The following is a 24,100-nucleotide window of genomic DNA, read 5'->3' on the forward strand; positions in this document are numbered from 1 at the left end:
CCTCATGGATCCAGTTACAATCCTTTGTGTTGCATTACAAAAATAACACATTTCACCCCCCTAATCGGCTGTAATGCTATTGTCATCAATAAAGTTTGTGAAACATCATTCTTGAGAGATGTTTCTTGGGTCATTTAGCCTGTAATTGACTTTTAAAGCAGTCTGTGGTAATGAGTGATACTGCTGACCAGGTGGGCAAGAGAGGAGATAAATGCAGATATTTATTTTGTAGGAATTGGAATGGATGGCGCTATAGACAAAACCCCTCTGTAATGAGGAGTGGAGACAGACATCTTCCAGCTTCACTAAAAGTAGGAGCTCTCTGTTCGCTCTGTCATCCACAAATGATTCAGATTTTTTAAATGAAACAGATAAGGTAGAAAGCTTCTGTCTCACTGGCGCTGCTGAAGAGGAGCAGCCACCATATTGATTTAACTTAGATGAGGTCTCTGAAACCTCATTTACTCCTGTTGTCATCACAGCCCAACATCAGTGTCTGACAACGTGTATTTCTACTTAATCTAACTATCCTGTAGGGCGGCCATATTGGAAATCAGGGTTGGTGCAGATGGTAAATGAGCACACACACACACACACACACACACACACACACACACACACACACACACACACACACACACACACACACACACACACACACACACACACACACACACACACACACACACACACACACACACACACACACACACACACACACCACAGGAACGATGTTGACAGAGCACTTGCATGATGAGACATATAAGACAGATAGTGTTGCTGCTGACTGTCCATTCATTGTAGCGTCTAAATAAAGCCTGAACATTTAAGGAGTGTTGTTATTATGTTTCAGGAATCTGGTCTCTCCTGGGTGGATCTGGTGGCATCTTGGCATGTGGCTGAGGGTGTATCACAGTGTAACATGGCACTACTGTTCCCATAGCTGCTGTAAGAGTCTGATGAAATACATATGGATGTTGTCCGAGCAAACTCGGTACACCCTTTTATGTCATTATCCTGTGAAGTAAACATTAAGTATAGCAACTGTTACAAACATGCAGCTGGGATAGACAGCTTAGGTCAGCAAATGAACGTAGTATTTTATAGAGCACAATGTTACAATTAAACAATACAGCACGTTATGTGAGTAAATGATCCTGGCAAGGTAACAAATAGCACCACCCTGCTTTCAGCTGTATACAGAGTGACAACATAACAAAGACAGGTAAAACAAACCTAGCCACCTACACACTGACTCACCACACAGTCGGCACCACTGAGTAGCGTAGGTTAGCTGCATGCCCTCTTTCAACAGAAATCCATACAATTACTCTACAATTACTCAAAGCCAGAGGGCAGGGATTTCTACGTATGCATAAATGGCAATTGGGATTTTTTATTTCATTATTAAACAGGAGAAAATATGCACAAAGATGTGTCTGTGTGTAATTAAACTAATTAAAGAACAGCATTAATAAAATATCAGTCAACCCAGCTGTTTACAGTGTAACGCTAGGGGCCTGGGGAAGAGTGTGTGTGTGTTTTAATATGATGTGTTTTTAAAGAGCTCCCGTGGTGTGTGTCCTCTCCAGGGAGAGTGAGGAGAGGGGCCACCTCTGTGTTGTCCCCAAGGATAACAAAACACAGATATCAACAACACCCCCAAATACCATCAGCACTCTGGTAGGGAGAAAAACACTGAAATAATATTATAGTACTTCTACCCACAATCACTATTACGTCTCGTGAAATACTGAGGAGACCTACATTTACTGCTGTGACTTCTATTATAAGAACACTACAGATAACTAGTATATGCTATGGGGCTACTGAGTTGTAAAACCACTGAGTAGACCTACTTTTTCACTGCTATTGCTGTGACTGCTACTATAACTATACAAAAGGTATTTTTAGTCAGCCAAGTAGTCATTGATCCAATGGGGCTACCTTGGACTGAGCCAGAACCCAGTCAACCCTTTCAAATGAATAGATCTTCTCTGTCAGGTGAAGCCCTGTCAGTGTTATTGTAGACACATGCTGTGTCCTGTCACGTATAATGGCCCTTTCTGCCCAGATAAATGAGGGATGGCTCTATGGTGATTGTCAACGTGCTGATAAAGGAGAGGCAGTGAAAGAGAGACTGATTAATAATGCATTGGTGTCTGTCTGTCTGGCCACGAGGACAGGACAAGGCCGGGCAGGGTGAAGAATGGAGGTCAGATGTCCTCTTCAAGTGGTCAGTGATGATCCTTTTGTGCCACCCACCCAGTGTCCAGTGTCCAGTTCCACCTCTTGACCTGTCCTGCCTGTCTTCAAGGAGGTATGTATGTGTCTGTGTGTGCGTGCACGCGCACGCGCGTGTGTGTGTTTGTGCGTGTGTCTTTGGATGTGTGTGTGTGTGTGTGTGTGGGTGTTTGAGTGGAAGGGTAAACAATTGTACTTATATGTTGGGGTGTGAACGATTACGTGTTTGTATAAGTTTATGTGCTATGTATATATAGTACATGTAAGTAGGACTATCTATGAGCATGTGTATCTATAGTACCCTTCAGATTTCTTTAGGGTACAGACATCCCTTCCCCTCTGCCCAGCCCTGTGTGTGAAGAGGTGTGGGTGATGGATGGCCGTAAAGATGACCTCTCTTAAGAGCGGTCAGCAGCGAAGGGCCTGGCTCTGACCCCAGCCACTTATCCACATTAATCACAGACCTCTCCTCATCTCCTGGAATGAGCTTTTAATCGGCCCTGCTGAAAGCTACTGTCCAGTCCTCCTCCTCCTCCTCATCCCTCTCTCCCTCTTACTCCCTCCTCCTCCCTCCTCTTCCTCCCTAGCTCTCTCTTCCTCCCTCTCTCTCTCTTCCTCCCTCATCCTCCTTCCTCATCCTCCCTCTCTGCCTCCTCTTGTTTAGCCTTCCTTAAGATGCCCTGTGTCCTAAATGACACCCTATTCCCTTATTTTGACCACTGACCACAGGACTCTGGTAAAAAGTTGTGCACTACATATGGAATAGGATGCCATTTGTGATGCACATTCTGTCCTCCTCTCCACTCAACATTAGGCCACAACTATCAGGCGATCACAACACATTCATCAGGCCTTGACTGTTATCACGCAGAAAGGCTTGAATATGGAAATGGAATCCTGCCACTGATAAGGCCAGGCTTGGATTATCTCCTCCTCTCCTTCATCAGATAGTCACAGAGGAATGGTAACAGGCCGGAACATTCCCCCATTGTTTTGTAAGGGTGCTGATAGGGTTGGGGGGGAGGGGGGGGGTGACACACACACATACTGAATCACACACAAGCACGTGCACACTCACATACAAGTTAGGGCTGTGCTGGTGGTTAGTGGGTAGGTAGAAGGTGAGGGAGATGGTTGTAGGAGGGTCATAGGGAGTGCAGGGGATCACCTGGGCTGCTCCTCACTCCTCACCTGTTGTCACACTGAGGTGCACATACACTGTAGTCACTACTCACTGCCCCATCATGCCCCTGCAGCTGCGACCTGGACATTCCTGTGTGGCTCAGTCGGTAGAGCATGGCGCTTGCAACGCCAAGCGTCGTGGGTTCGATTCCCGCTGGGACCACCCATATGTAAAAAAGTAGTGGCCCCAGCCGACTTGTAAGTCGCTTTGGACAAAAGCGTCTGCTAAATGGGATATATTTTTTTATATATATTCCCCTTGTCCCAAAGACATTGATATGCATACTTCTACCACTAACATAGACACATATACTAACTCAAATACATGTAAACACACACATTAATTAATGAGCCCACGCATCTATTTATGCACGCACAAACTCGCACACACACACACACACACACACACACACAATACGTTTTTTACATTAATGTTCACCACAGTTCATTTTTACATTACCCTTAATACTACTACTACTACTTGAACATTGCAGCTATCAAGTGTCCCATTAACAATCACCAATATTAGCAAACTTACTTCATTTAAAACCTCACATTTCTCTGGTAGGGCCCTATAGGTTATTTATCGTAATTAGCAATATCAGACAAATGTCCATGATAAGTGGTTGGTTTGGTCAGTATCGATAGGGTTCGGGTTTATCGTCCCAGCTCTAACACACACACACACACACACACACACACACACACACACACACACACACACACACACACACACACACACACACACACACACACACACACACACACACACACACACACACACACACACACACACACACACACACACACACACCCGTGTCTCCTCAACACGTGTGCTGTACTAACTAAACTAAAATAGGGCAGGTTTAATTAGGGCCTTGCTACCTGAGCAGTTCTTCAAAGCCATCCCGCCCCTGTGCTAATCTAATGCAACGCTTCGTTATGAATTCTTCAAAGTCCCACCAAGCTGTCAGGAGGGCTTGTTGAGAGCTCCGTCATTAGTAGGGTACGGCAGGTACAAAGACTGGCCTGTTGTTCTGAGGGTGGAGGTTGGAGGGTAACATCTTGGCCTGCAGAGATAGGGGGCATCCCAAATGGCACCCTACTACCTATTTAGCGCACTACTTTTGATCACAGCCCATAGAACGGTCAAAAGTTGCACTATAAAGAGAAAGGTGTGCCATTTGGGACCCAGAGGAGTTCCCTGTAGGTACTCTGACCTGAAGTGCTCAGGTGTGTTGACTTGGACTTGGACACAGTTACTCACAAAGGATAGTGTTGACATGACTAGGAGGGTAAAATCCCTCTCGTGTTTGACTGAGCTGAGAGGCACTAAAGAGAGCGTATCTTATCAGACACATTATTAGCTGTGATCGGCAAGACTATCAAAAAACGTTAGCTGACAAAAGAGGGCCTGTCCAAAACACTGTAATAAAGTGAGCCGCTATTGGCTGGTAAGTGATTTAAATGAGTGTCTAAATAGCTTTGACTGAGGCTTTGATAAGACTGAGGCAGGCTGGGCTGCAGGGCTGCCATGATTCTACAGCTGATTATTAACACACTGATACTATACAGCACTACTAGGCCTCCAAGCAAACAGCTGATTATTGACACACTGATACGACACTACTCGGCCTGCAAGCAAACCGATGTCATAATGGGCTAATACAACTCAATACAACTCAACATAACAACACACTCTTAAATTACCTGTCACTCTTATCCACCTCATTTTTCGAATGCTTTTAAAATACTGAAGACAAAAGCGGAAAATATGAATGCAACTTCCGCTCGAGCATTATCATAATTCATATGCGCGCCATTAGAAATCCCTGTAGTGGCATGTTTCTGTTATCTGATACATTAGCCTTGTTTGCCTAAACTGCAGAGAAGAGCCTCATAACAGATCCAAAAGGTTGCCCGATGAGGCAGGCTAGATTAACTTATTTTGAAATAAATATGCATTCTAAATGCCAGGCTTTTGTGTGGTTATTCAAATGAAATAGAAAATGCATGTTTGGGAAAGTTTAGAAGAGAAAGCGCATTGGTGTGATCACTTTTGCCCAGGTATGACAACATTGTTGCACTGCATTTGCAAATAGTTACACAGGACAGACATGGAGATGCAATGACATACTGTAAAAGATGCAAAGGCTAAACAGTGTTTGTTGTTGAATCGCTACATTTAAATACCAGTTACTGTATTCTTCTTCATTAGGCCTGCATGTACCTTGAAGTATTATTTGCAGTTGTCACTATGACAATGAACACACCCTGAAAGCACTGAATGGTCTGAACCAGTATCTGTGTGTTAGAGACCTCATGAATGGTCTGAACCAGTATCTCTGTGTTAGAGACCTCATGAATGGTCTGAACCAGTATCTCTGTGTTAGAGACCTCATGAATGGTCTGAACCAGTATCTCTGTGTTAGAGACCTCATGAATGGTCTGAACCAGTATCTCTGTGTTAGAGACCTCATGAATGGTCTGAACCAGTATCTCTGTGTTAGAGACCTCATGAATGGTCTGAACCCGTATCTCTGTGTTAGAGACCTCATGAATGGTCTGAACCAGTATCTGTGTGTTAGACCTCATGAATGGTCTGAACCAGTATCTGTGTGTTAGTGACCTCATGAATGGTCTGAACCAGTATCTGTGTGTTAGACCTCATGAATGGTCTGAACCAGTATCTGTGTGTTAGAGACCTCATGAATGGTCTGAACCAGTATCTGTGTGTTAGTGACCTCATGAATGGTCTGAACCAGTATCTGTGTGTTAGACCTCATGAATGGTCTGAACCAGTATCTGTGTGTTAGACCTCATGAATGGTCTGAACCAGTATCTGTGTGTTAGTGACCTCATGAATGGTGTGAACCAGTATCTGTGTGTTAGACCTCATGAATGGTCTGAACCAGTATCTGTGTGTTAGACCTCATGAATGGTCTGAACCAGTATCTGTGTGTTAGACCTCATGAATGGTCTTGTGTTGCCACCTTATTAATGAACAGCATACAGTAGGTTACGTTGATCAGTTGATTGACAGGGTAGGATGATAAAATCAAATCTAAATTATTTATAAAGCCCTTCTTACATCAGCTGATATATCAAAGTGCTGTACAGAAACCCAGCCTAAAACCCCAAACAGCAAGCAATGCAGGTGTAGAAGCACGGTGGCTAGGAAAAACTCCCTAGAAAGGCCAAAACTTAGGAAGAAACCAAGAGAGGAACCATGCTATGAGGGGTGGCCAGTCCTCTAATGGCTGTGCCGGGTGGAGATTATCACGGAACATGGCCAAGATGTTCAAATGTTCATAAGTTATCAGCATGGTCAAATAATAATAATCACAGTAGTTGTCGAGGGTGCAATAAGTCAGCACCTCAGGAGTAAATGTCAGTTGGCTTTTCATAGCCGATCATTGAGAGTATCTCTACCGCTCCTGCTGTCTCTAGAGAGTTCAAAACAGCAGGTCTGGGACAGGTAGCATGTCCGGTGAACAGATCAGGGTTCCATAGCCGCAGGCAGAACAGTTGAAACTGGAGCAGCAGCACGGCCAGGTGGACTGGGGAGAGCAAGGATTCATCCTGCCAGGTAGTCCTGAGGCATGGTCCTAGGGCTCAGGTCCTCCGAGAGTGAGAAAGAAAGAAAGAGAGAAAGAAAGAGAGAATTAGAGAGAGCATAAATTCACACTGGACACAGGATAAGACAGGATAAATACTCCAGATATAACAGACTGACCCTAGCCACCTGACACATGAACTACATGTAAACTACTGCAGCATAAATACTGGAGGCTGAGACACGAGGGGTCAAACAATAAACCTTCCTCTAGCGTGGATGCTCACCAACATTTTATCGTTATGTAGCCTATAGTTAGTTAATCACTATAGTTATAATTATTGGCGGATGGTGGATGGCCTGGGCCTTCATCAACTCAACACAATTAATGGAATTATCACAAGACAACTAGCCTACTAGTAGGTCTAGCTAACATTATTATCACAACAGAACGAGCCGACTAGTAGATCTAGGAAACATTATCGTCACAACAGAACTAGAATACTAGTAGGTCTAGCAAACATTATTAGCACAACAGAACTAGCCTACTGGTAGATCTAGCAAACATTATTATCACAACAGAACTAGATCTAGCAAACATTATTATCACAACAGAACTAGCCTACTAGTAGATCTAGCAAACATTATTATCACAACAGAACTAGCCTACCAGTAGATCTAGCAAACATTATTATCACAAAAGAACTAGCCCAGTTGTAGATCAAGCAAATATTATTATCACAACAGAATGAGCCTACTAGCAGATCTAGCAAACATTATTATCGCAACAGAACGAGCCGACTAGTAGATCTAGGAAACATTATTATCACAACAGAACTAGAATACTAGTAGGTCTAGCAAACATTATTATCACAACAGAACTAGCCTACTAGTAGATCTAGCAAACATGATTATCACAACCGAACGAGCCTACTAGTAGATCTAGCAAACATTATTATCACAACAGAACGAGCCTACTAGTAGATCTAGGAAACATTATTATCACAACAGAACTAGAATACTAGTAGGTCTAGCAAAAATTATTATCACAACAGAACGAGCCTACTAGTAGCTCTAGCAAACATTATTATCACAACAGAACTAGATCTAGCAAACATTATTATCACAACAGAACTAGCCTACTAGTAGGTCTAGCAAACATTATTATCACAACAGAACGAGCCTACTAGTAGATCTAGCAAACATTATTATCACAACAGAACTAGATCTAGCAAACATTATTATCACAACAGAACTAGCCTACTAGTAGATCTAGCAAACATTATTATCACAACAGAACTAGCCTACCAGTAGATCTAGCAAACATTATTATCACAACAGAACTAGCCTACTAGTAGATCTAGCAAACATTATTATCACAACAGAACTAGATCTAGCAAACATTATTATCACAACAGAACTAGCCTACTAGTAGATCTAGCAAACACTATTATCACAACAGAATAAGCCTACTAGTAGATATATCAAACATTATTATCACAACAGAACAAGCCTACTAGTAGATCTAGCAAACATTATTAGCACAACAGAACTAGCCTACTAGTAGATCTAGCAAACATTATTATCACAACAGAACTAGCCTACTAGTAGATCTAGCAAACATTATTATCACAACAGAACCAGCCTACTAGTAGGTCTAGCAAATATTATTATCACAACAGAATGAGCCTACTAGTAGATCTAGCAAACATTATTATCACAACAGAACAAGCCTACTAGTTGATCAAGCAAACATTATTATCACAACAGATCTAGCCTACTAGTAGATCTAGCAAACATTATTATCACAACAGAACTAATCTATAAGTAGGTCTAGCAAACATTATTATCAAAACAGAACTGGCCTACTAGTAGATCTAGCAAACATTATTATCACAACAGAACTAGCCTACTAGTAGATCTAGCAAACATTATTATCACAACAGAACTAGCCTACTAGTAGATCTAGGAAACATTATTATCACAACAGAACTAGAATACTAGTAGGTCTAGCAAAAATTATTATCACAACAGAACGAGCCTACTAGTAGCTCTAGCAAACATTATTATCACAACAGAACTAGATCTAGCAAACATTATTATCACAACAGAACTAGCCTACTAGTAGGTCTAGCAAACATTATTATCACAACAGAACGAGCCTACTAGTAGATCTAGCAAACATTATTATCACAACAGAACTAGATCTAGCAAACATTATTATCACAACAGAACTAGCCTACTAGTAGATCTAGCAAACATTATTATCACAACAGAACTAGCCTACCAGTAGATCTAGCAAACATTATTATCACAACAGAACTAGCCTACTAGTAGATCTAGCAAACATTATTATCACAACAGAACTAGATCTAGCAAACATTATTATCACAACAGAACTAGCCTACTAGTAGATCTAGCAAACACTATTATCACAACAGAATAAGCCTACTAGTAGATATATCAAACATTATTATCACAACAGAACAAGCCTACTAGTAGATCTAGCAAACATTATTAGCACAACAGAACTAGCCTACTAGTAGATCTAGCAAACATTATTATCACAACAGAACTAGCCTACTAGTAGATCTAGCAAACATTATTATCACAACAGAACCAGCCTACTAGTAGGTCTAGCAAATATTATTATCACAACAGAATGAGCCTACTAGTAGATCTAGCAAACATTATTATCACAACAGAACAAGCCTACTAGTTGATCAAGCAAACATTATTATCACAACAGATCTAGCCTACTAGTAGATCTAGCAAACATTATTATCACAACAGAACTAATCTATAAGTAGGTCTAGCAAACATTATTATCAAAACAGAACTGGCCTACTAGTAGATCTAGCAAACATTATTATCACAACAGAACTAGCCTACTAGTAGATCTAGCAAACATTATTATCACAACAGAACAAGCCTACTAGTAGATCTAGCAAACATTATTATCACAACAGAACTAGGCTACTCGTAGATCTAGCAAACATTATTATCACAACAGAACTAGATCTAGCAAACATTATTAACACAACAGAACTAGCCTACTAGTAGATCTAGCAAACATTATTATCACAACAGAACTAGCCTACTAAGTAGATCTAGCACACATTATTATCACAACAGAACTAGCCTACTAGTAGATCTAGCAAACATTATTATCACAACAGAACTAGCCTACTCGTAGATCTAGCAAATATTATTATCACAACAGAACTAGATCTAGCAAACATTATTATCACAACAGAACTAGCCTACTAGTAGATCTAGCAAACATTATTAGCACAACAGAACTAGCCTACTAGTAGATCTAGCAAACATTATTATCACAACAGAACTAGCCTACTAGTAGATCTAGCAAACATTATTATCACAACAGAACCAGCCTACTAGTAGGTCTAGCAAATATTATTATCACAACAGAATGAGCCTACTAGTAGATCTAGCAAACATTATTATCACAACAGAACAAGCCTACTAGTTGATCAAGCAAACATTATTATCACAACAGATCTAGCCTACTAGTAGATCTAGCAAACATTATTATCACAACAGAACTAATCTATAAGTAGGTCTAGCAAACATTATTATCAAAACAGAACTGGCCTACTAGTAGATCTAGCAAACATTATTATCACAACAGAACTAGCCTACTAGTAGATCTAGCAAACATTATTATCACAACAGAACTAGCCTACTCGTAGATCTAGCAAATATTATTATCACAACAGAACTAGATCTAGCAAACATTATTATCACAACAGAACTAGCCTACTAGTAGATCTAGCAAACATTATTATCACAACAGAACTAGCCTACTAGTAGATCTAGCAAACATTATTATCACAACAGAACTAGCCTACTAGTAGATCTAGCAAACATTATTATCACAACAGAACTAGCCTACTAGTAGATCTAGCAAATATTATTATCACAACAGAACTAGACCGAGCAAACATTATTATCACAACAGAACTAGCCTACTAGTAGATCTAGCAAACATTATTATCACAACAGAACTAGCCTCTCAGTAGATCTAGCAAACATTATTATCACAACAGAACTAGCCTACTAGTAGATCTAGCAAACATTATTATCACAACAGAACTAGCCTACTAGTAGATCTAGCAAATATTATTATCACAACAGAACTAGACCGAGCAAACATTATTATCACAACAGAACTAGCCTACTAGTAGATCTAGCAAACATTATTATCACAACAGAACTAGCCTATCAGTAGATCTAGCAAACATTATTATCACAACAGAACTAGCCTACTAGTAGATCTAGCAAACATTATTATCACAACAGAACTAGATCTAGCAAAAATTATTATCACAACAGAACTAGCCTACTAGTAGATCTAGCAAACATTATTATCACAACAGAACAAGCCTATTAGTAGATCTAGCAAACATTATTATCACAACAGAACAAGCCTACTAGTAGATCTAGCAAACATTATTATCACAACAGAACTAGCCTACCGGTAGATCTAGCAAACATTATTATCACAACAGAACTAGCCTACTAGTAGATCTAGCAAACATTATTATCACAACAGAACTAGACCGAGCAAACATTATTATCACAACAGAACTAGCCTACTAGTAGATCTAGCAAACATTATTATCACAACAGAACTAGCCTACCAGTAGGTCTAGCAAACATTATTATCACAACAGAACTAGCCTACTAGTAGATCTAGCAAACATTATTATCACAACCAAATGAGCCTACTAGTAGATCTAGCAAACATTATTATCACAACAGAACAAGCCTACTAGTTGATCTAGCAAACATTATTATCACAACAGATCTAGCCCTCTAGTAGATCTAGCAAACATTATTATCACAACAGAACTAATTTATAAGTAGGTCTAGCAAACATTATTATCACAACAGAACTAGATCTAGCAAACATTATTATCACAACAGAACTAGCCTACTAGTAGATCTAGCAAACATTATTATCACAACAGAACTAGCCTACCAGTAGATCTAGCAAACATTATTATCACAACAGAACTAGCCTACTAGTAGATCTAGCAAACATTATTATCACAACAGAACTAGATCTAGCAAACATTATTATCACAACAGAACTAGCCTACTAGTAGATCTAGCAAACACTATTATCACAACAGAATAAGCCTACTAGTAGATATATCAAACATTATTATCACAACAGAACAAGCCTACTAGTAGATCTAGCAAACATTATTAGCACAACAGAACTAGCCTACTAGTAGATCTAGCAAACATTATTATCACAACAGAACTAGCCTACTAGTAGATCTAGCAAACATTATTATCACAACAGAATGAGCCTACTAGTAGATCTAGCAAACATTATTATCACAACAGAACAAGCCTACTAGTTGATCAAGCAAACATTATTATCACAACAGATCTAGCCTACTAGTAGATCTAGCAAACATTATTATCACAACAGAACTAATCTATAAGTAGGTCTAGCAAACATTATTATCACAACAGAACTAGCCTACTAGTAGATCTAGCAAACATTATTATCACAACAGAACTAGCCTACTCGTAGATCTAGCAAATATTATTATCACAACAGAACTAGATCTAGCAAACATTATTATCACAACAGAACTAGCCTACTAGTAGATCTAGCAAACATTATTATCACAACAGAACTAGCCTACTAGTAGATCTAGCAAACATTATTATCACAACAGAACTAGCCTACTAGTAGATCTAGCAAACATTATTATCACAACAGAACTAGCCTACTAGTAGATCTAGCAAATATTATTATCACAACAGAACTAGACCGAGCAAACATTATTATCACAACAGAACTAGCCTACTAGTAGATCTAGCAAACATTATTATCACAACAGAACTAGCCTCTCAGTAGATCTAGCAAACATTATTATCACAACAGAACTAGCCTACTAGTAGATCTAGCAAACATTATTATCACAACAGAACTAGCCTACTAGTAGATCTAGCAAATATTATTATCACAACAGAACTAGACCGAGCAAACATTATTATCACAACAGAACTAGCCTACTAGTAGATCTAGCAAACATTATTATCACAACAGAACTAGCCTATCAGTAGATCTAGCAAACATTATTATCACAACAGAACTAGCCTACTAGTAGATCTAGCAAACATTATTATCACAACAGAACTAGATCTAGCAAAAATTATTATCACAACAGAACTAGCCTACTAGTAGATCTAGCAAACATTATTATCACAACAGAACAAGCCTATTAGTAGATCTAGCAAACATTATTATCACAACAGAACAAGCCTACTAGTAGATCTAGCAAACATTATTATCACAACAGAACTAGCCTACCGGTAGATCTAGCAAACATTATTATCACAACAGAACTAGCCTACTAGTAGATCTAGCAAACATTATTATCACAACAGAACTAGACCGAGCAAACATTATTATCACAACAGAACTAGCCTACTAGTAGATCTAGCAAACATTATTATCACAACAGAACTAGCCTACCAGTAGGTCTAGCAAACATTATTATCACAACAGAACTAGCCTACTAGTAGATCTAGCAAACATTATTATCACAACCAAATGAGCCTACTAGTAGATCTAGCAAACATTATTATCACAACAGAACAAGCCTACTAGTTGATCTAGCAAACATTATTATCACAACAGATCTAGCCCTCTAGTAGATCTAGCAAACATTATTATCACAACAGAACTAATTTATAAGTAGGTCTAGCAAACATTATTATCACAACAGAACTAGATCTAGCAAACATTATTATCACAACAGAACTAGCCTACTAGTAGATCTAGCAAACATTATTATCACAACAGAACTAGCCTACCAGTAGATCTAGCAAACATTATTATCACAACAGAACTAGCCTACTAGTAGATCTAGCAAACATTATTATCACAACAGAACTAGATCTAGCAAACATTATTATCACAACAGAACTAGCCTACTAGTAGATCTAGCAAACACTATTATCACAACAGAATAAGCCTACTAGTAGATATATCAAACATTATTATCACAACAGAACAAGCCTACTAGTAGATCTAGCAAACATTATTAGCACAACAGAACTAGCCTACTAGTAGATCTAGCAAACATTATTATCACAACAGAACTAGCCTACTAGTAGATCTAGCAAACATTATTATCACAACAGAATGAGCCTACTAGTAGATCTAGCAAACATTATTATCACAACAGAACAAGCCTACTAGTTGATCAAGCAAACATTATTATCACAACAGATCTAGCCTACTAGTAGATCTAGCAAACATTATTATCACAACAGAACTAATCTATAAGTAGGTCTAGCAAACATTATTATCAAAACAGAACTGGCCTACTAGTAGATCTAGCAAACATTATTATCACAACAGAACTAGCCTACTAGTAGATCTAGCAAACATTATTATCACAACAGAACTAGCCTACTAGTAGATCTAGCAAACATTATTATCACAACAGAACTAGGCTACTCGTAGATCTAGCAAACATTATTATCACAACAGAACTAGATCTAGCAAACATTATTAACACAACAGAACTAGCCTACTAGTAGATCTAGCAAACATTATTATCACAACAGAACTAGCCTACTAAGTAGATCTAGCACACATTATTATCACAACAGAACTAGCCTACTAGTAGATCTAGCAAACATTATTATCACAACAGAACTAGATCTAGCAAACATTATTATCACAACAGAACTAGCCTACTAGTAGATCTAGCAAACATTATTATCACAACATAACTAGCCTACTAGTAGATCTAGCAAACATTATTATCACAACAGAACTAGCCTACTAGTAGATCTAGCAAACATTATTATCACAACAGAACTAGCCTACTAGTAGATCTAGCAAATATTATTATCACAACAGAACTAGACCGAGCAAACATTATTATCACAACAGAACTAGCCTACTAGTAGATCTAGCAAACATTATTATCACAACAGAACTAGCCTATCAGTAGATCTAGCAAACATTATTATCACAACAGAACTAGCCTACTAGTAGATCTAGCAAACATTATTATCACAACAGAACTAGATCTAGCAAAAATTATTATCACAACAGAACTAGCCTACTAGTAGATCTAGCAAACATTATTATCACAACAGAACAAGCCTATTAGTAGATCTAGCAAACATTATTATCACAACAGAACAAGCCTACTAGTAGATCTAGCAAACATTATTATCACAACAGAACTAGCCTACTAGTAGATCTAGCAAACATTATTATCACAACAGAACTAGACCGAGCAAACATTATTATCACAACAGAACTAGCCTACTAGTAGATCTAGCAAACATTATTATCACAACAGAACTAGCCTACTCGTAGATCTAGCAAACATTATTATCACAACAGAACTAGCCTACTAGTAGATCTAGCAAACATTATTATCACAACAGAACGAGCCTACTAGTAGATCTAGCAAACATTATTATCACAACAGAACTAGATCTAGCAAACATTATTAACACAACAGAACTAGCCTACTAGTAGATCTAGCAAACATTATTATCACAACAGAACTAGCCTACTAAGTAGATCTAGCACACATTATTATCACAACAGAACTAGCCTACTAGTAGATCTAGCAAACATTATTATCACAACAGAACTAGATCTAGCAAACATTATTATCACAACAGAACTAGCCTACTAGTAGATCTAGCAAACATTATTATCACAACATAACTAGCCTACTAGTAGATCTAGCAAACATTATTATCACAACAGAACTAGCCTACTAGTAGATCTAGCAAACATTATTATCACAACAGAACTAGCCTACTAGTAGATCTAGCAAATATTATTATCACAACAGAACTAGACCGAGCAAACATTATTATCACAACAGAACTAGCCTACTAGTAGATCTAGCAAACATTATTATCACAACAGAACTAGCCTATCAGTAGATCTAGCAAACATTATTATCACAACAGAACTAGCCTACTAGTAGATCTAGCAAACATTATTATCACAACAGAACTAGATCTAGCAAAAATTATTATCACAACAGAACTAGCCTACTAGTAGATCTAGCAAACATTATTATCACAACAGAACAAGCCTATTAGTAGATCTAGCAAACATTATTATCACAACAGAACAAGCCTACTAGTAGATCTAGCAAACATTATTATCACAACAGAACTAGCCTACCGGTAGATCTAGCAAACATTATTATCACAACAGAACTAGCCTACTAGTAGATCTAGCAAACATTATTATCACAACAGAACTAGACCGAGCAAACATTATTATCACAACAGAACTAGCCTACTAGTAGATCTAGCAAACATTATTATCACAACAGAACTAGCCTACTCGTAGATCTAGCAAACATTATTATCACAACAGAACTAGCCTACTAGTAGATCTAGCAAACATTATTATCACAACAGAACGAGCCTACTAGTAGATCTAGCAAACATTATTATCACAACAGAACTAATTTATAAGTAGGTCTAGCAAACATTATTATCACAACAGAACTAGTCTACTAGTAGAGCTAGCAAACATTATTATCACAACAGAACTAATCTGTAAGTAGGTCGAGCAAACATTATTATCACAACAGAACTAGCCTAATAGTAGATCTAGAAAACATTATTATCACAACAGAACTAGCCTACTCGTAGATCTAGCAAATATTATTATCACAACAGAACTAGATCTAGCAAACATTATTATCACAACAGAACTAGCCTAATTGTAGATCTAGCAAACATTATTATCACAACAGAACTAGCCTACTAGTAGATCTAGCAACATTATTATCACAACAGAACTAGATCTAACAAACATTATTATCACAACAGAACTAGTCTACTAGTAGATCTAGCAAACATTATTATCACAACAGAACTAGCCTACTAGTAGATCTAGCAAACATTATTATCACAACAGAACTAGCCTACAACTAGATCTAGCAAACATTATTGTCACAACAGAATGAGCCTACTAGTAGACCTAGCAAACATTATTATCACATCAGAACTAGCCTACTAGTAGATCTAGCAAACATGATTATCACAACAGAACTAATCTATAAGTAGGTCTAGCAAACATTATTATCACAACAGAACTAGCCTACTAGTAGATCTAGCAAACATTATTATCACAACAGAACTAGATCTACCAAACATTATTATCACAACAGAACTAGCCTACTAGTAGATCTAGCAAACATTATTATCACAACAAAACTAGCCTACTAGTAGGTCTAGCAAACATTATTATCACAACAGAACTAGCCTACTAGTAGACCTAGCAAACATTATTATCACAACAGAACTAGCCTACTCGTAGATCTAGCAAACATTATTATCACAACAGAACGAGCCTACTAGTAGATCTCGCAAACTTTATTATCACAACAGAACAAGCCTACTAGTTGATCTAGCAAACATTATTATCACAACAGAACTAGCCTTCTAGTTGATCTAGCAAACATTATTATCACAACAGAACTAATTTATAAGTAGGTCTAGCAAACATTATTATCACAACAGAACTAGCCTACTAGTAGATCTAGCAAACATTATTATCACAACAGATCTAGCCTACTCGTAGATCTAGCAAATATTATTATCACAACAGAACTAGATCTAGCAAACATTATTATCACAACAGAACTAGCCTACTAGTAGATCTAGCAAACATTATTATCACAACAGAACTAGATCGAGCAAACATTATTATCACAACAGAACTAGCCTACTCGTAGATCTAGCAAACATTATTATCACAACAGAACTAGTCTACTAGTAGATCTAGCAAACATTATTATCACAACAGAACTAGCCTACTAGTAGATCTAGCAAACATTATTATCACAACAGAACTAGCCTACAACTAGATCTAGCAAACATTATTATCACATCCGAATGAGCCTACTAGTAGGTCTAGCAAACATTATTATCACACCAGAACTAGCCTACTAGTAGATCTAGCAAACATTATTATCACAACCGAATGAGCCTACTAGTAGATCTAGCAAACATTATTATCACAACAGAACTAGCCTACTAGTAGACCTAGCAAACATTATTATCACAACAGAACTAGCCTACTAGTAGATCTAGCAAACATGATTATCACAACAGAACTAATCTATAAGTAGGTCTAGCAAACATTATTATCACAACAGAACTAGCCTACTCGTAGATCTAGCAAACATTATTATCACAACAGAACTAGTCTACTAGTAGATCTAGCAAACATTATTATCACAACAGAACTAGCCTACTAGTAGATCTAGCAAACATTATTATCACAACAGAACTAGCCTACAACTAGATCTAGCAAACATTATTATCACAACCGAATGAGCCTACTAGTAGATCTAGCAAACATGATTATCACAACAGAACTAATCTATAAGTAGGTCTAGCAAACATTATTATCACAACAGAACTAGCCTACTAGTAGATCTAGCAAACATTATTATCACAACAGAACAAGCCTATTAGTAGATCTAGCAAACATTATTATCACAACAGAACAAGCCTACTAGTAGATCTAGCAAACATTATTATCACAACAGAACTAGCCTACCGGTAGATCTAGCAAACATTATTATCACAACAGAACTAGCCTACTAGTAGATCTAGCAAACATTATTATCACAACAGAACTAGACCGAGCAAACATTATTATCACAACAGAACTAGCCTACTAGTAGATCTAGCAAACATTATTATCACAACAGAACTAGCCTACTCGTAGATCTAGCAAACATTATTATCACAACAGAACTAGCCTACTAGTAGATCTAGCAAACATTATTATCACAACAGAACGAGCCTACTAGTAGATCTAGCAAACATTATTATCACAACAGAACTAATTTATAAGTAGGTCTAGCAAACATTATTATCACAACAGAACTAGCCTACTAGTAGAGCTAGCAAACATTATTATCACAACAGAACTAATCTGTAAGTAGGTCGAGCAAACATTATTATCACAACAGAACTAGCCTAATAGTAGATCTAGAAAACATTATTATCACAACAGAACTAGCCTACTCGTAGATCTAGCAAATATTATTATCACAACAGAACTAGATCTAGCAAACATTATTATCACAACAGAACTAGCCTAATTGTAGATCTAGCAAACATTATTATCACAACAGAACTAGCCTACTAGTAGATCTAGCAACATTATTATCACAACAGAACTAGATCTAACAAACATTATTATCACAACAGAACTAGTCTACTAGTAGATCTAGCAAACATTATTATCACAACAGAACTAGCCTACTAGTAGATCTAGCAAACATTATTATCACAACAGAACTAGCCTACAACTAGATCTAGCAAACATTATTGTCACAACAGAATGAGCCTACTAGTAGACCTAGCAAACATTATTATCACATCAGAACTAGCCTACTAGTAGATCTAGCAAACATGATTATCACAACAGAACTAATCTATAAGTAGGTCTAGCAAACATTATTATCACAACAGAACTAGCCTACTAGTAGATCTAGCAAACATTATTATCACAACAGAACTAGATCTAGCAAACCTTATTATCACAACAGATCTAGCCTACTAGTAGATCTAGCAAACATTATTATCACAACAGAACTAGATCTACCAAACATTATTATCACAACAGAACTAGCCTACTAGTAGATCTAGCAAACATTATTATCACAACAAAACTAGCCTACTAGTAGGTCTAGCAAACATTATTATCACAACAGAACTAGCCTACTAGTAGACCTAGCAAACATTATTATCACAACAGAACTAGCCTACTCGTAGATCTAGCAAACATTATTATCACAACAGAACGAGCCTACTAGTAGATCTCGCAAACTTTATTATCACAACAGAACAAGCCTACTAGTTGATCTAGCAAACATTATTATCACAACAGAACTAATTTATAAGTAGGTCTAGCAAACATTATTATCACAACAGAACTAGCCTACTAGTAGATCTAGCAAACATTATTATCACAACAGATCTAGCCTACTCGTAGATCTAGCAAATATTATTATCACAACAGAACTAGATCTAGCAAACATTATTATCACAACAGAACTAGCCTACTAGTAGATCTAGCAAACATTATTATCACAACAGAACTAGATCGAGCAAACATTATTATCACAACAGAACTAGCCTACTCGTAGATCTAGCAAACATTATTATCACAACAGAACTAGTCTACTAGTAGATCTAGCAAACATTATTATCACAACAGAACTAGCCTACTAGTAGATCTAGCAAACATTATTATCACAACAGAACTAGCCTACAACTAGATCTAGCAAACATTATTATCACATCCGAATGAGCCTACTAGTAGGTCTAGCAAACATTATTATCACACCAGAACTAGCCTACTAGTAGATCTAGCAAACATTATTATCACAACCGAATGAGCCTACTAGTAGATCTAGCAAACATTATTATCACAACAGAACTAGCCTACTAGTAGACCTAGCAAACATTATTATCACAACAGAACTAGCCTACTAGTAGATCTAGCAAACATGATTATCACAACAGAACTAATCTATAAGTGGGTCTAGCAAACATTATTATCACAACAGAACTAGCCTACTCGTAGATCTAGCAAACATTATTATCACAACAGAACTAGTCTACTAGTAGATCTAGCAAACATTATTATCACAACAGAACTAGATCTACCAAACATTATTATCACAACAGAACTAGCCTACTAGTAGATCTAGCAAACATTATTATCACAACAAAACTAGCCTACTAGTAGGTCTAGCAAACATTATTATCACAACAGAACTAGCCTACTAGTAGACCTAGCAAACATTATTATCACAACAGAACTAGCCTACTCGTAGATCTAGCAAACATTATTATCACAACAGAACGAGCCTACTAGTAGATCTCGCAAACTTTATTATCACAACAGAACAAGCCTACTAGTTGATCTAGCAAACATTATTATCACAACAGAACTAATTTATAAGTAGGTCTAGCAAACATTATTATCACAACAGAACTAGCCTACTAGTAGATCTAGCAAACATTATTATCACAACAGATCTAGCCTACTCGTAGATCTAGCAAATATTATTATCACAACAGAACTAGATCTAGCAAACATTATTATCACAACAGAACTAGCCTACTAGTAGATCTAGCAAACATTATTATCACAACAGAACTAGATCGAGCAAACATTATTATCACAACAGAACTAGCCTACTCGTAGATCTAGCAAACATTATTATCACAACAGAACTAGTCTACTAGTAGATCTAGCAAACATTATTATCACAACAGAACTAGCCTACTAGTAGATCTAGCAAACATTATTATCACAACAGAACTAGCCTACAACTAGATCTAGCAAACATTATTATCACATCCGAATGAGCCTACTAGTAGGTCTAGCAAACATTATTATCACACCAGAACTAGCCTACTAGTAGATCTAGCAAACATTATTATCACAACCGAATGAGCCTACTAGTAGATCTAGCAAACATTATTATCACAACAGAACTAGCCTACTAGTAGACCTAGCAAACATTATTATCACAACAGAACTAGCCTACTAGTAGATCTAGCAAACATGATTATCACAACAGAACTAATCTATAAGTGGGTCTAGCAAACATTATTATCACAACAGAACTAGCCTACTCGTAGATCTAGCAAACATTATTATCACAACAGAACTAGTCTACTAGTAGATCTAGCAAACATTATTATCACAACAGAACTAGCCTACTAGTAGATCTAGCAAACATTATTATCACAACAGAACTAGCCTACAACTAGATCTAGCAAACATTATTATCACAACCGAATGAGCCTACTAGTAGATCTAGCAAACATGATTATCACAACAGAACTAATCTATAAGTAGGTCTAGCAAACATTATTATCACAACAGAACTAGCCTACTAGTAGATCTAGCAAACATTATTATCACAACAGAACTAGATCTAACAAACATTATTTGTCAGGAACCGGTTACGAACCTGGGTCTCCGGAGTGAGAAACAGTCACTTAACCATACTCAAAAACAAAAACAGAATTCCACAAGAGCGTCCACCGGAATCGACAAGAGTACACAGAACACTAGGGCTGGGTGCTAACATACAAACACAGAGCACAGAACTGAGGGAAACAAAGGGTTTAAATACAATCAGGGGAAACGAGGCACAGGTGCAAATAATAATCGGGATCAAGGGAAAAAACACAAGGTCAAAAAACACAATGGGGGCATCTAGTGACTAAAACCCGGAACAACCCTGGCCAAATCCTGACAGAATCCCCCCCCTAGGAACGGCTCCTGACGTTCCTACCAGCTCTCTCGGGGTGGAGGGCCCTGAACTGACGAATGAGGTCAGGGTCCAGGATGTCTTTGGCAGGAACCCAGGAGCGCTCCTCGGGACCGTAGCCTTCCCAGTCCACCAGATACTGCCAGGACCGCTGCACCCGGCGGGAATCCAGTATCCGATGGACGGTATAAGCCGGCTGGCCTCCAATGACACGAGGCGGAGGGGGAGGTCTGTCTGCCGGGACAAGGGGAGAAAAACAACAGGTTTTAACAAGGAAATGTGAAATGTGGGATTAATCTTAAGGGATCTGGGTAAGTGTAGGCGATAAGAAACTGGGTTAACTCTCCTGGCAACCTTAAAGGGACCGATGTATTTTTGGGACAGCTTGCGAGACTCCACCCGTAGAGGTAAGTCTCTTGTGGAGAGCCAGACTCTCTGGCCGGGGCGCAGGGTAGGCCCGGGACGGCGACGTCTGTTGGCTTGTTGTTGGTACCTCTGTGAGGAACGCATAAGATTAAGACGGGTCTTCCTCCACATAAGCCGACAGCGTCTGACGAACTTCAAGGCTGAAGGCACTCTGACTTCTGCCTCCTGGTCCGGGAACAATGGAGGAGCATAGCCAAACTGACACTCGTGAGGGGACATACCAGTGGAGGAGGAGCGCAAGGTGTTGTGCGCGTATTCGGCCCAAACAATAAAGGATGACCATGTGGACGGGTTGTCACGAGTCATACATCGGAGGGTGGTTTCCAGCTCTTGATTCATCCTCTCTGTTTGGCCGTTGGACTCTGGATGGTACCCTGAAGATAGACTGGCAGAAGCCCCCATGAGTTGGCAGAAGGCCTTCCAAAACCTTGAGGCGAACTGGGGACCTCTGTCAGAAACCATATCTTGAGGAATGCCGAAGACTCGGAACACATGATTAATTACGAACTCAGCCGTTTCCTTGGCAGAAGGTAACTTAGTCAGAGGGATGAACCTGGCCGCCTTTGAAAACCTGTCGATTATGACTAGGATAGTAGTATTGCCATGGGATGGAGGAAGTCCAGTAATAAAGTCCAATGAGATATGGGACCAGGGTCTGTGGGGAACAGGTAAAGGGTGAAGGAGTCCTTGAGGGCGGAGGTGAGAAGATTTGCCCTGGCAGCACACGGGGCAGGCATTGACGAAAGTGGCAACTTCTCTTCTCTTATGGTAGGCCACCAGAACTTACGCTGGATGAACTCCAAGGTGCGACCTACGCCCGGATGACAGGTGAGGCGAGAGGAGTGCCCCCACAGAAGGACCTGAGTCCTCACTGCCTTGGGGACAAACAACCGATTGGCAGGACCTCCTTTCGGGTCCGGTTCGCTAGCTTGAGCACGTCTCACGGTATCCTCAACTTGCCACGAGATCGGAGCCACAATCTTAGCAGCAGGAAGGACAGGCATGTCCGCGTCATCTCGAATGGCAGGAGCGTAGACTCGGGACAGGGCATCCGGTTTGAGATTCTTCGACCTGGGCCGATAGGTGAGGATAAACTGGAATCGATTGAAGAAAAGAGACCATCTAGCTTGTCTAGAGTTCAACCGCTTCGCCTGCTGGATATACTCCAGATTTTTGTGGTCCGTAAGCACTTGAAACGGGTGAGAAGCCCCCTCGAGCCAGTGTCTCCATTCCTTCAATGCCATCTTAACCGCTAGGAGTTCACGATCCCCCACATCGTAGTTCCTCTCAGTCGGGGTAAGCCGGTGTGAGAAGAAAGCGCACGGATGAA

This window comes from Oncorhynchus masou, chromosome 1 (genome assembly GCF_036934945.1).
Source record: "Oncorhynchus masou masou isolate Uvic2021 chromosome 1, UVic_Omas_1.1, whole genome shotgun sequence".
NCBI lineage: Eukaryota > Metazoa > Chordata > Actinopteri > Salmoniformes > Salmonidae > Oncorhynchus > Oncorhynchus masou.